Genomic DNA, 13,501 nt, shown 5'->3' with positions numbered 1-13,501 from the left:
TCAGAGCCTGGCCACGCCTCTTCTTCAAGAAGACCATCTAAATGGGAAAATGGGCTATCTTCTTTCCTCCCTCGATTTAAGCTTCTCCAGGTATAACTACATCTCCACCCCCTAGCTGTTCCTGGTGTAACATCGAGGTTTCTTTACTCACTGGTTTAGATTAGAAAATCTTCAAGGGCCCTTCCAACTTCAGTATTGTGATTGCACCTTTGCATCAGCTGGTGATAAGTGGTAGTGGGTGGGAGGAGATAGAAACTCAGGAGCTGTATTTTTATGCATTCAGGGAGAATGCTGCCGAGACACAAACATCATTATCCACACTTTCCTTAGGTTCCCAATTCTGTCTCATGGTGGAGACTTCTATTATAGTAACAGCCACTAAAGAGCACTTCCGCCTGCCTTCTGATTTCTAAATGGGCCAACTTCTTAGCACTTCAAAAGTATATAGAAATGCATATAGGAATAGATGACAGTGAGCATTTTCTGTTTCTCTATACATTTTAAGATTTAAGATTTTAGTCTTAAGATTTGGATTTTAGGTTCAGATTAAGATTTTAAACTTTTAAGAAAAAAAGTTCTCTGTAGTCCACAACTCAGCACATCCCCTGATTTCGTTTTTCTCCAACGGCTCTCAGGAGCGTGTGGCACACGCTCTGAACACGCAGAAATAGCCCTAAATTAGCGTACTCAGCTTTAAAATTTTTCTCTCCTGGTAGAAGCTGAATTTTCATGTTACTATATGATTATCATAATAAAGCATCCCAATTACTGTAGGACATTAGAATTCCTGAGCGGCTTCTGAAATATTTGGCATGATGTTGTTGGTTTTCATAATTGTTTCTCAAGAATTTAAAAAAAAAATAACATTTTCTGCTGACACAGGAAGTACAGAGCTGCAGTTTTTTTGTTGCTGGTTTTGGTATCAGGGTTAGTGTTATGTAAGAAACGCTGTAACAGGAGCATTTTAAGATTTTGTTTCAAAACATTTTTGAGAAAGTGGCCACAGCACTTTCTCAAGCCAGTTGCTGTTTTACTAATTTCACTTTGGCCTTGCTGCTTTACTGCCCCCTTCCCCGCTCTCCTCCCCCTGCTCCCCTCCCCTCCCCTTCCCCTTCCCCTTCCCAGCGTCTGCGGAGCAGCCGCTCCTTCTCTCACCTCCGCTGGCAACAACAAAGCTGTGTGTGTGGAGAGAGGCTGACGGGAAGACAGATGGTTCTTTCATTACCAGGCCGCTTTGGGTTCACTGAGCTCGAGATGGTAGTTTTTTCGAGAAGACTGAGCTGGACCCCGTGGATAAGCCGTCATGAACGACACTAATACGTGCCGTCGGTTTTGCTGTCGGGTTTTTTGTTTTGCTTTTGGATTTAATTTCATCATCCTGTCAAGCACTTTGGGAGGGGTCGGGGGTGAGTTTACGAAAAGAGTGTTTTCATCAAAATGTTCTGCATGGATTACATTTGTAATGGATTAAATCTTTGTGTTTCGTTTCAGTGCCGGCAAGTGAAGCGGCAGGGCAGCCTTGGCTTGGATGATTCCTTGTGGGGCGACCACTGAGCCGCCAGCCTCCTGACGCTCAGGCAGCCTTACCGCTTTCCTTACCTTCAGGGACAGAAGGCCTTTGGGAAACGGAGTCCGTAACGGTGCAGGTAGGCCCAGGCCACACTGCCTTCGGCTCACACTTTTTCTTTATTTTATTCTTAAATATATCTTTATTGATTTCAGAGAGAGGAAGGGAGAGGGGGAGAGAGAGAGAAACATCAGTGATGAGTCACTGATCAGCTGCCTCCTGCACGCCCCCGACGGGGATCGAACCCTCAACCAGGGCCTGTGCCCTGACCCGGAATTGAACCGCCATCTCCTGGATCCCGGGCTGATGCTCAGCGGCTGAGCCACGCTCGGCCGGGCTCGGCTCAGACTTTTTAGATGGAAGTTTGAACACGTGAAATGTTCTCATACATTGAATGATACAATGTTCCCATTTCTAGCAGGTGACTTTAAAATACCCTCTCCTTTGCATAGGGCTGCCTGTTAGTGGATCGCTTATGAATTTAATATGAAGCCAGAGGGCCTCTGAGACTATTCCTATAACCAGTGACTCTTCAGCATACCTCAAGGTTGAGCTAGGGAAGTTTTAAATATTACTTTTATTCTCCATATGAATGGGTGTTTCTTGGGAATGTTTTAAACCAATCTGGAATTTAAAGAGTAAGAAAACTCTGGAGTTGAAACTAGAACATTACATGAATCACAACTATTGTAGAAATTGCTATTAACAAGCTGTGCTACTTTGGGCAAGATGCTTGCCCTTTCTGTGCCTTGTTTTCTCTATAGAATGAACTTGAATTCCCTCTGTCTTTAAATGCTACATCTAATAATAATTTTATTAAAGTACTTTAATAGAATTTTTAGGCATATTCTCCTTAGTATTCATGGAATCTCAATTTATAAATTTATTCTGAGAAAGCCCTGGAGCTCAAATGTCCACCAGGAATTAGCTCGATGTTTTTACCCATGAATCCATAGTCTTTCTGGTTGTTAAGTTTCATCAGAGAACAATTATTCTGCTAGCAGAATTGTTTCATTACTGTTTTATTTGGAAATCGTTTTGTGGAGGGTGCTTACTGGCTGGGAACTGGATGCTTCAGTGGTCCTGGCTAATGTGGACATTTATAATGGTTTGGAGATTTAGTCCTTGAGATTCTCTTGGTCTCTTAGTTATTCAAACCAAAATTGTTCATGAGTTGTTTCAAAGCCCTTCCCCAGTGTCCTGAGCCCCTGGGCTTGCAGAACTCCTGAGACTGAACCTAGGTCGGAGGTAGGGCTGGGTCATCAGGTCACTGGAGGCAGGCGGGGTCACTGCTGGAAGCATCTTAATTTAGTGGACTTGGTGCTGTGATCATCTCGGAGATGTGTGGAAATGCCTTTCCTGTCCATCTTTACATCTCTTGGCATTAGAAACATGGAGATAATTTGAATCTTTATAGCATAATAAAGGTTGAAGAGCACGGATTCTGGTGTGTGCCTGAAGTCCCAGTCACTGCTACTGGGGTGCTCGTTATAACTTCTCTGGGCTTTAGTGTCTTCATCCGTGTGATAGGGACGACAGTGCCTTTCCTCAAGGGTGGCTTTGAGGATTAAAATAATTACACACCTAAGGCATCTCACACAGCTCTGCCCCGTAGCGCTCAGAACATTTGGACTCTTTATTGCCACGCGTGGCAGTGACCACTCCTCTGCCCCCACTCTCTAATGAAGACTCAGCTCTTACCTTGTTGGACGTGGCTGACTGGCCCTGGGGTTTGCTCCTGAGCCTAGAACATGGTATTTGAACCCTGCTCAACATTATAGCGGGTCCAAATCAGAGTGAAAGATGAAACCTGTTCTCCAACTCAGATTATTTGTAGAGACCTTGATTTTCTCGCTTCAGTTTGATATGCTGATTACAAATCTGGGTTATTATGCAGATTCAGAGCAGTTTTGAAGCACTTTTAAGATTCAGAGCAGCATGAAAAAAGGTGTGGCTCCTGCCGCCAGAAACAGGGTCTGATTCTAAGACGAGTTTTGCGGGTGAATGACTGCTCTCTCGGATGCCTTCCGTCTTATATTTAGAAGATGAGGGAGGCTTCCTATCAGAGACTCCGAGCTGTTGAAATGAACGTGCAGACATACCTGCGGGCACTGCCGCGGAAGCCTAGTTTCTTGGAGGCTGTTACTCACACAACACGGTGAGTCCTGCAGGACCTTTCCCAGGATGCTGTGAAGTTAGTTTTTTAGGGAGGGTTTGGTGTATGGACAGCTAATGCTTCATTTGTTTTAAAAGAATTAAAACAAGATTAGGAGCATCCTTACCATGTGCCAGACATTTACCTAAGTGCCTTATGTTTACTACTTACCATAGCTCTATTAGGTGGCACCATCACTTCCATTTTACAGGAGGGGAAACTGAGGTGTAAAGAGGTTAAGCAACTCCCAGGGCCCAACAACGAGTCAGAGGTAGATCTGCGACCCAAACCCAGGAGGGCTGATAGCCAGGTGGGCAACCTTAACCCCTAATTACGCTGCTACCCACAAAGAATAAATTAAAGAAGGAAAAATTGAAATTGAATGAAAAGAAGATAGAAGCCTTCAGTGCCAGGCTAAGGGACTTTGTTTGTTTGGCAGATAGCGAAAGCCACGTAAGCGTTTCCTGTGGGGCAGGTGACAAAGCGAGGGCTGGGCTTTGAAGGTTTTACGGCAGGTGCAGCGCGTGGGCTGGTTTAACGGGAAGAGAGATTAGAGATTATTGCTAGCCGCTGAGAAGCCACGAGAACGTGGGTTTGGGAAACAGGATTAAGATAAAAGCTCGAGAACACGTGTGTTTGTGCTGCGTTGGAAGAGACGACCTGGGGGCAGAGGCAGAGCCCGTGGAGGGCTGAGGCCCAGGCCCCAGCAGCGCCTCGCAGGGCAGGGGCTTCAGGAACTGGAACCCCCGAGCTCAGAGAGGCCTGGGGCGGAACAGAGATGAGGCCGGCATCGCCCTGGAGCAGAATCCACGTAAAAATGTTCTCCTGTGCGGCTGACGCTGCTGCTTTTCGCCAGGTAACCTTTGGCAGGGTTTTCAGTTCTTCTAAACCGTGGCTGTTTCTTGTGGAATATGAAGACTTAAGACCTTGCTCCGTTTCAATGCCCTGAGCCCTGCAGTCTTTCCAGCTCTGAGATCTGTCGTTCTTGGGTCCAGATCGTGAATGCGGTCATTGGAAATGTTGGTGTCGAGGTGTGGCTGGTGACTCGGCTGGCACTTCTAGGCACATCGGCGGCCGTGCCGGAGGAAGCGTGAGTCCTGCAGGCCCAGGCTGAGGAGCCGCGTGCAGGGGTGGGCAGAAGGGGCTTCCCGCTGAAGCACAGTTTATTCTTCTATCCTTGTTTATTAATTTGTATTTTTCCATACTAGCAACTGTAAACCTAATTTTGCCCACCCCTCTGTTTCTTCTCAAAAATACCGGCAGTGTCATAGCGACACTGGTGGTAAGTGGGAGGGTGAGACTGAAAACTATAGAAACTAAGATGAGTGGGGCGTTTACAGAGGAACCACAGACGTTCCCTAGAATGGTGAAAGTTTTCTCCAAGCTGCTTTCAGAAGGTCTCACTAGCTTCTTCGGAGAAAATTCTGTTATTGGAAATTTTAAAAGATCAAGCCCCAAAGGACTTTGAAGGGAGAGAGCATGGCCTACAGAATGAGCTCCCAGTTCCTCTCAAAAACTATTTTTGGTGAAGCCCTGATCCTCTCAGTGGCCCATCATTCCCTCCCCAGTGGAGCTGGATCACCTGGGGATCTTGTTAACGTGAAATTTGACTCAGTGGATGGAGGGATGGAGCTGAGATTCGGCCTGTCAAGATCCCAGGTGATGCCAATGTTGCTGGTCAGTGGGCCGCTCTGAGTAGCAGAGTCTTAAAGTATTTAGCTTTTTTCATCACAGATGATCACACTTAGTCTGAAACAACGTAACTTGGCTCCCTCACCAGACTGAACTCTGTTCCCCACATCCTGAAGTAGATGAGCGCACATGCATATGAGTGCCAGATGTTAATAAATCAATCATTTCTTACCTCTGTCAGTGGGTGTGGCTTCCAGTGGTGTCAATAATTTGAATAGTTGGGTAGGGGCTTTTTCCTTTCAACTGAGAGGCTGAAGCAAATCTGTTGATCAAAAATAGGCATCAGAATGCAATATAACATTTTCACATAAATTCAAGCATACATTTACTATATGACCCATGAAGACATATATGCCCACCCAAAGACTTGTACTTAAATGTGTAGCTTTATTTACAGTAACCAAAAACTGAAAAGGAACCAAATATCTATTAGCTGGTGAATTGATAAACAAGTTATGGTATAGCCACACAATGGAATATTACTTAGCAATAGAAAGGAGTGAATTCCTGGTAGAAGCAACAACTTGGACATTGTTTCAAAAGCATTATACTAATTGAAACAAGCCAGAAATATAGTTGAATCTAAAGGGAGAAATCTCAAAAACAGGAACTTCAGTTTGTTTATTTTTAGCATGCACAATAGCAAGCTATCAGTTGAATGATTTGGGAGTGTCCCACTGTGCTACTGAAAAACAAATTCTGCCAAAACATCATTCTTTGCAGTGAGCACATACAATTTTCAGGGGAAGATTCAGTTATCTGGTTTGGCAGTTACAGCTTAGCTTTAGGTGAAAATCTCTGTCTACACATGCTAAGGGTGAAGTCTAACAAAAGCACTGGCTTTCGTCAGAAACTGAAAGAGAAAGTGTGTTTGTGTGTAGACACTAGCTGCATGCCACTGTATTAGCAGGACTGGTGAGGAGAAACGTCAGCTGATTAGTTATATGTGTTCTTCTGCCTGCAGGAGGAAAACCAACGATGCATTTAAAATATGGTTTTATTGATTTTAGAGAGAGGGAAGGAGGGAGGGCAAGAGAAACATCGATCGGCTGCCTCCTGCATGCCCCCTACCGGGGATTGAGCCCAGAACCCAGGCATGTGCCCTGATCTGGAACCTAACTGGTGACCTTTTGGTGCAAGGGAAGGCGCCCAACCACTGAGCCACACTGGCCAGGGCAAACCGATGATGTGTTTAGGAATCAGTCAAAATGTGTACAGTCGGTCTAATTTGTTGAAATTATACAAATAGGTATTTATGGGGGCGGGCACATAAATCAACTTATAATTTTCTATTAATATACTCAGTAATGACAGAATCCCCCTCCCCATTAATTTGTATCAAATAACAGTAGCTCAACACTTCAGGTTTAAATTTAGCCTTTTCAGGTGTAATGTTGCATATTAATTTTATATCCACAATTTCCTTCTTTACATCTAGCCTATTGAGCATTTTCAGGTCTTCCTAGCAAAGTCCTGTCAGCCAGACTACTGATTCATTAACACTTACCTCTTTCATTATAAAATGAATAGTTTTTCATATTATAATGTTTCTAAGTAAGTGTATTTTAATAAATGCATACATTTAATGTGTATCAGTCTCTTACTTTACTTTAAAAAGCTATTAAGTGAATATGTTCATGATGTTATAGTTTAAAAATATAGTAGTTATAGTTTCCTATAGTGTACAATTAAAAAACCCAGACAGATCTGAGTTTGAATTCTGGCCACTGATCTGGGAGTTAAGCATCTCCAGCCTGGGGATGATAGTATCCCTGCTTTCATCATCATGAGCGCAAAGGGGGTAGTGCAGAGCTGGGCATTTAGTAAGTACGTAATGACCTGTGCTATTACACGGTCACCACTGCTAGAGGGCGGAGGTGCTTGGTATGGAAATGAGGCTGTGGACACATTTGGATTATCTAGTTAGTAATAAGGACCACACTTAAAAGGGGGGGGTAGTAAATAAATGAGTTAAGGAGGACTGAGGCCTTTCATCTGTCACGATGGGTCCTTGGTGTCTCCGCTAAGGCCTGGGCTATATGAAAATGGCTAGGTCTAGGAGGCTTAGGGCAGCCATGGAGCTGGACCAGGATCTAGACGTTAATGCATAGCTAGAGCCGGAGCTCATGTTCCCACGGACGTGTGATTGCAGAGAATAGTCGTGAACTGAGTAATACCAAGAGGAAGGAGGGCAGGATGTGAGATCTGTTGGTCAAGCTCTGACAGTCTCGGGTGGGACTCAGTGTGAGCTGAGGCGTGGTGGAGACCTGAATGGAGAGGGGCCTCTCCCGGGCTGAACGGACACAGGCTGTCCACAGGGCCACCTCACAAGGTGGTGGAGGTGAGCCGTGAACAGGGGCACCTGGCTAAGGGAAGAGTTGTGGCTGAAATCCTGCCCATGCCAAGATAGGTGGCCCTGGGGTTATGTGAAAACAGAGGGAGTGTCCTTTTTAAATTTGCATAAAGATGCAAGTTATTGGGTAGTATTGTTAGGGTGTGATAGGAGACAGAGCCGCCAGAAGAGCAGGGCACCTGTCGCGGAGGAAGCAGAGAGCGTAAGGGCACAGAATGGCTGAGGACGTGGTTTAGGATCCTAGTTACTGACGAGTCTGAAGTCCAGCTGCAGAGCTGCTGGGGTGGCTGAAGGAGGAGGCAGGCGCTGAAGAGCGAGGCTCTTTCGGGGACTGACAACAGGAACCCAGGTCCGGCAGATACGTCCAAGGTCAGTGTAGGATCAGCAGGAACTTGACTGAGCTCTTGAGCGGCTACTTGAGGGCTCCTCAGGCTCCCTTTCCTTGGGCCGGGATCAGTCCAAGAGCTTGGAGTGGGGCTGAGGCTGCATGTGGGCATTGGGAAGCGCCTGCAGCCAGGTCTAGAGGAAACTGAGTGCAATGAAGCCAAGCAGCTGGGTCTGTGTGCACGTGCTCCGTGTCGGGAAAAGTGAGCTTGAAGGGTTTTTCTTCCCTGGTGGTGTGTGGCATTGAGATACCCACAGGGTTTTATACTTGGTCAGTAGAACAATGCTTCCAGAATTATTGCTGAACATACTTCTTTTCTAGTAGGTTGCTGGAAAAAGCAATAGGAGAGAGTAAAAATAAAAATATGACCCTTTCCAAGTGACATTTTATAGGTTATTTTTGTGTTTGTTTTTATAAGCAATGCTATCATGGTTGCTCTGGGCTCGGGAGTGAATGAACCAAGCACCCTCTAACTTGCTTCTTACACACACTACAGTCTGAGGACCACTGCTCTAGGACACTCCACAGAACCATGGAGAGAAAAAAAAATGGATTTACTAAAATCCAGAGGAATGGGATTGGGAAGAACAGGGTTAGGAGTAATAGGGTTTTATTTCAACACAGTTTGTGACTATAACCTTTCTCTCCATTTCAGCAACCACTAGAAGTGATTGCTTAAGGAGCTGGTGGGGGAGGCAAATTAGAGGAACATGCTGTGGTGTTAGTCTGGTGTCAGAAGGACGGGCCTGTGTGCATTTGTAATAGCTGCCATCAGGAGAGAGGCCCGGGCTCTGGTCTGGTAGACAGGGGGTTGAGTCCTGGTTCTGCTGCTTATCAGCTCAGGAAAGTGACAGCTGCTCTCAGAGCTTCATTTTCCTCCTCTGTGAGTGCAGGTTGTAAGGTGACCACACCTCTCACAGTTGTGAGGGTTACGTGAGACAATACACCCGAAGCACTTACCACAGGCCTTGGCACATGCTCGGCCCTCATATACCTTAATGGTTCTCCTCAGCTACTATTCACTGGGCATTTTCCATGTGCGAGGCATTTGGGATAAAAAAGGAACACAGAGCATTTAGTTATGGGATCTGTAACTATCTTAACAACTGTCTACTTATCCTCTATTTGACAGGCGTTGTTAGAAGTGCTGGAAATGAAATGATAGGTAGTTGTGCTCTTGGAGCTTTCAGCGCAGTGGGATACCCTGTGGTGGTCTCCGTATCTCACTTGAACCCTCCGTGGTTCTTTTCCTGCAGGCTCTAGTGTCCCAGAGCAGCGACGGTCACACTTCAGCATGCGCAAGAATCTAATTGCAAGGTGCTTGTTTCAGTGCCCTCACCTGAGCCCCAGAGATTCAGATCCAGCGAGGAATGTTGAACAAACCTGAGCTGGTGCTGACCCCAGGGGCTGCCATGGCAGGCCGGACACTCCTGCCCCAGGGCCCCTGCCTTCTCACCAGGGTCTGAATTGCCCCTTTTGGAGCTGAGCTGCCCGGAGCACTGCGGGATGCCGCGGGCTAGGATCCTCTCCTTTGAGTTCCTCTTCTGCCTTTAATGTTGATAGACAGGGTGACACCAGAAATGGAACCCTGAGAATGAAGTGGTCAGAGTGCGAGCCTATTTCCGTCCTCGGGCTGGGTGACCTGGGACAGCTCACCTCGGGCAGCTTTCAGTTCCCTGGGGCGCGGAGATCATGCCCGGGCACCCGCGGCTCTAGCTTGCTTTGGTGTTCAAGTGCAGTGGACATACTAGGGTTGTTGGAAGTGTTTTTGAAGCTCCACACAAATAAAATATACTTTTATTTTGAAAGAAAAGGAAACACTGTTGCCAAGACTGAGCTCACTTTCACTTATGGAGGTTATTTATATATTCGGTTCTGTATAATTTAAGAAGAAATGAATGTGTGATCTCTGCCAGCGAGTCCTCCTCTCCCATGAGGCCCTCTCCTCACACTTTAGATGAATAACTGCTTTTAGGATATAAATTTTGTAAAGGATGTCTTAGGGAACCCGGCCTTAGGAGAGCGGCAGCCAAGAAGCTGGTGTCTGTGATGTTTAGTGTCAAGAACTGGAAAACTTGTTTTGGTGAATGAAGCTATACTGAAGGGCATAATTGTTTTTTTAAAGATTTTTTTAATTGATTTTTAGAGAGGGAGAGAAACATCGATGTGAGAGAGAAACATCAATCGGCTGCCTCCTACACACCCCCTACCGGGGATCGAGCCCGCAACCTGGGCATGTGCCCTGACGGGGAATCCAGCTCACAACCTTTGAGTGCACGACGCCCAACCAACAGCCACAGAGGCCGGGGCTATAATTTTTTTTAGAGCAGACATTCTAACTGGTTTTCCTTTGACTACTTTTGTTCAAAGCAAAATGATGATTCCATTTATAAAATATAATAGAAGAATTTGTTTACTTGTGGATTCTTTTTCCTGTGAGCAAGCAGAGGATCTATAGTTTAATCACAAGGATATCCTGGCTGGTCCAAGTCTATTTTGCAACTTGAATGTGGGCGCTTTGAATTGTCTGTGAAATATAAGAGAGTGGCTAAGCTTCCTAAATTTCCTCAAGTGTGCAGTGGCTCTTCAAGAGTAAGCTCGTTTTACTTTTTAAAAGGAAAAAGAACATTCTCTCACAGTTCTTTGTTTTCAGCCAAACCACATTTGTGAGTGAAAAACAATGAAAATGTCAGTTACCCATACTTGTGCTCTGTGAAATAATACATAAATTTCCCAAAGAATGTGTTTTGGGTGACAGATAAGCAAATTGAATTGTAAACTGAGTTTTTTCTCTCTGCATCACATGCTGTCTTATCTTAGATGTAAATACGTTTTTAAAAAATTGCTGATGCTGGTGTCATCCTCGTTGGGTGTTTGCATAAATGATGTTATTCTGGGAGGAGCATTAAATATTTAATTTGGGCATTTAGGTAGGTTGCTTGGTGACTGTTTGGCCCATGGTGAAATGCCTTCCAGGACAGTCTTAAACATATCCTGTATTTATGTCTGGGTGATACCTCCATGGGAGGGATGAGCATTTTGCTGAGGTCAATTCAATGAAAGGGATGAGACAAGCCAAGTCCATATTGGCTCCATCTGCACTGCCAGCCCTTCTTGTCATCATGAAGCGTGCCTCATGGCCTGTGGCCAAAGAGGTGACTAGTTTCACCTCTCTCACATACACGGTGAATTGCCTTTTAGAACCAGGCCGGAGTCCAGTTCCTTGGCCATTCGCAGCTCATCCAGCACAAGAGGAGGAAGGAAACCTAACATTTGTTGAACACATTATAAGGGCCAGACTCTGGGCTGGCTATCTTCTCTGTCTCTGAGTCATCCATTAGCTACTTGAGTGATGCATCTAACATCCCAAACATCTCACTGTTTTGAACTTTGATAATTCCAAACCCTAGTCGTCTCCATCACTTAGATTTTACCAATGATTTCTCAGTAAACACAGAACCACACTATTATTTTTACCCACTAAATAGTATGCAATTTATTTTTTGCTTTTTACCCAAATAAATTTAAGGCAACTTTTATAATACTCCACAATACATCAAGACAGCATACATTACAGTAGGTGATGAAGACGGAAGGAAGGGGGAAGGGAGGCACAGGCCTGAGGGGATGGAGGCAGCAGACCTTTCTGTGCCTCACTCACACGCTTTGTTCCCTTTGCCATTACTAGATGCTGGACTTTCTGCCAAAACAACACCCAGTTGCATCTTCCTGTCAGGCCAATAAGAATACAGCACAGGCTGCACTAAGGATAAGCCAAGTCTCAGTCTGGCTTTCTCAAAACCCATGCATTTAACTGTAGCAAAAGAGAACAGCTGGCTTTGTTAGAGCACGCAGACCCAAGGAAAAACCCCGGGACTGAAAACCTACCAATGTGATTAGAGGGCAGGGAAAGACCAAAGAAACAGCTTGGTCACTCCAGGCTGCTAATTAATAGGGTTTATTAAGGGAAACTTACATATGAAGCATGTCTTAGGCTGTTGTAAGACAAACTGGATGCCACCAGAACAGCAGGAGTCTAGGATCGGAAAGAAAAATACAGGGACTTGAATTGGGAGATCTTCTCCTTCTATGAGAATTACGCTTGTAGCCTGGTTTTCAGAGGTTGATGTGGCCACAGTCTTTGGAAGCTGGGCAGGCCGTGTAAACCATACATGTTGCCAGGGGAGGTGGTGCTTCCTGGCGTGAGGAGGCGAATACGGGGAGGAATGTACCAGACCAGGACCTCTATCTTCTTCCCTCTTTTACTAGTGTGTTTCTACAGGCCCTCATTGCAGTAGGATAACAGGATCCCACCAGAAACTGAGCACTTCCCATGCAGGGAAGTAATGGACTTATCCTGGTGGAACATCCCATTGCAGAAATGGTCCCTGATCCAGAGACCATAGTGCCTGGTGCCCTCTGTCATAGTTTGTTGGCCCATGGCAAGTGTTGGGATTATGGCTGTGTCCTTTGTTTTCCTCACCTTTACCTTACTGGGGGCCTCGGTCTCAGTCGCCAGCCTAGCGTAGGGTGCAGTAGGTCCCTCAGGTTAGTCCTTTAAATGTTTTCATGCTTGGGAAGGCACCTTTGTCCACCAGCCAAAGTAGGTTTTCTAGTTAATAACTTTATCTGCAGTTTAAGGTGGCTATTTTTCCATTCCACCAACCCAGCTGCTATGGGTTATACAGGACAGCGATTTTCAACCAGTGTGCCACAAGAATTTTTAAAACTTGCAATACCTGACTATATAGTCAGGGGCACTGACCTCATTTCCCTTAGATTGTAAAAAAACAAAACCAAAAAAACAGCCAACACAACAATGCTCATCCGATGTGAGTGAATCAAAATTATGCCATTTTTTGGTCAGATCAGCAAAAAATATATTTTTGGTATGCCACAGAATTTTACTAGTTAGTTTATGTATGCCATCAGATGAAAAACATTGAAAATCACTGATATAGAAGGTAGAACCTCAATTCAATAACTAAATTGACAGGTCACTGTATTTTAAAGGCAGCCCTGCCACCTTTGCCATGCCCATGCTTCAGGTGCACCCAAATGGCAGTGCCAACTGATGGCTCATTTGCTAAAGCCTGTATTTTTGCCAAGACGTCTGCTTGCAGCTTATCTGGAGGTGTAGATGCCTTATGGGCAGGGACATGGAAGACAAGATCTGCCTCATGCTCTTGTGAGCCCAAATCTCTTGTCCCCATAAAGGTTTGTTCCTACTTATCCACACCTTTCGTTTACATTGTCTAAGCCATGAAGTGACTCCATTTAAAACGGCCCACCTGTCAGTGTACAGGATCAGTGGCCAAGGCTGATGCTCGATTACCAGTCACGGCTCCT

At 45.3% G+C, this 13,501-nt stretch overlaps 1 protein-coding gene across 8 annotated transcripts in view; it reads left to right on the top strand.

Moving 5' to 3' along the window:
• The first annotated feature begins 1,487 nt into the window (after positions 1 to 1,487).
• ST3GAL6 (ST3 beta-galactoside alpha-2,3-sialyltransferase 6) overlaps positions 1,488 to 13,501 on the top strand; it is a 50,457-nt gene continuing 38,443 nt past the window's right edge. For 5 of the 8 annotated variants that reach the window (XM_016199727.2, XM_016199725.2, XM_016199728.2 and 2 more), the window contains exon 1: positions 1,500 to 1,646. The gene's annotated coding sequence lies outside the window, so the exon portion shown is untranslated. Of the gene's footprint in view, positions 1,647 to 13,501 lie in introns of all 8 variants that reach the window. The other 3 variants (XM_016199729.2, XM_087818127.1, XM_087818128.1) reach the window with 3 other exon arrangements.

Source organism: Miniopterus natalensis, chromosome 6 (assembly GCF_054644295.1).
Source record: "Miniopterus natalensis isolate mMinNat1 chromosome 6, mMinNat1.hap1, whole genome shotgun sequence".
Taxonomy (NCBI): Eukaryota; Metazoa; Chordata; class Mammalia; order Chiroptera; family Miniopteridae; genus Miniopterus; species Miniopterus natalensis.
The sequence above is the reverse complement of the archived record's forward strand: the minus strand, read 5'-3'. Positions and strand labels throughout refer to the sequence as shown.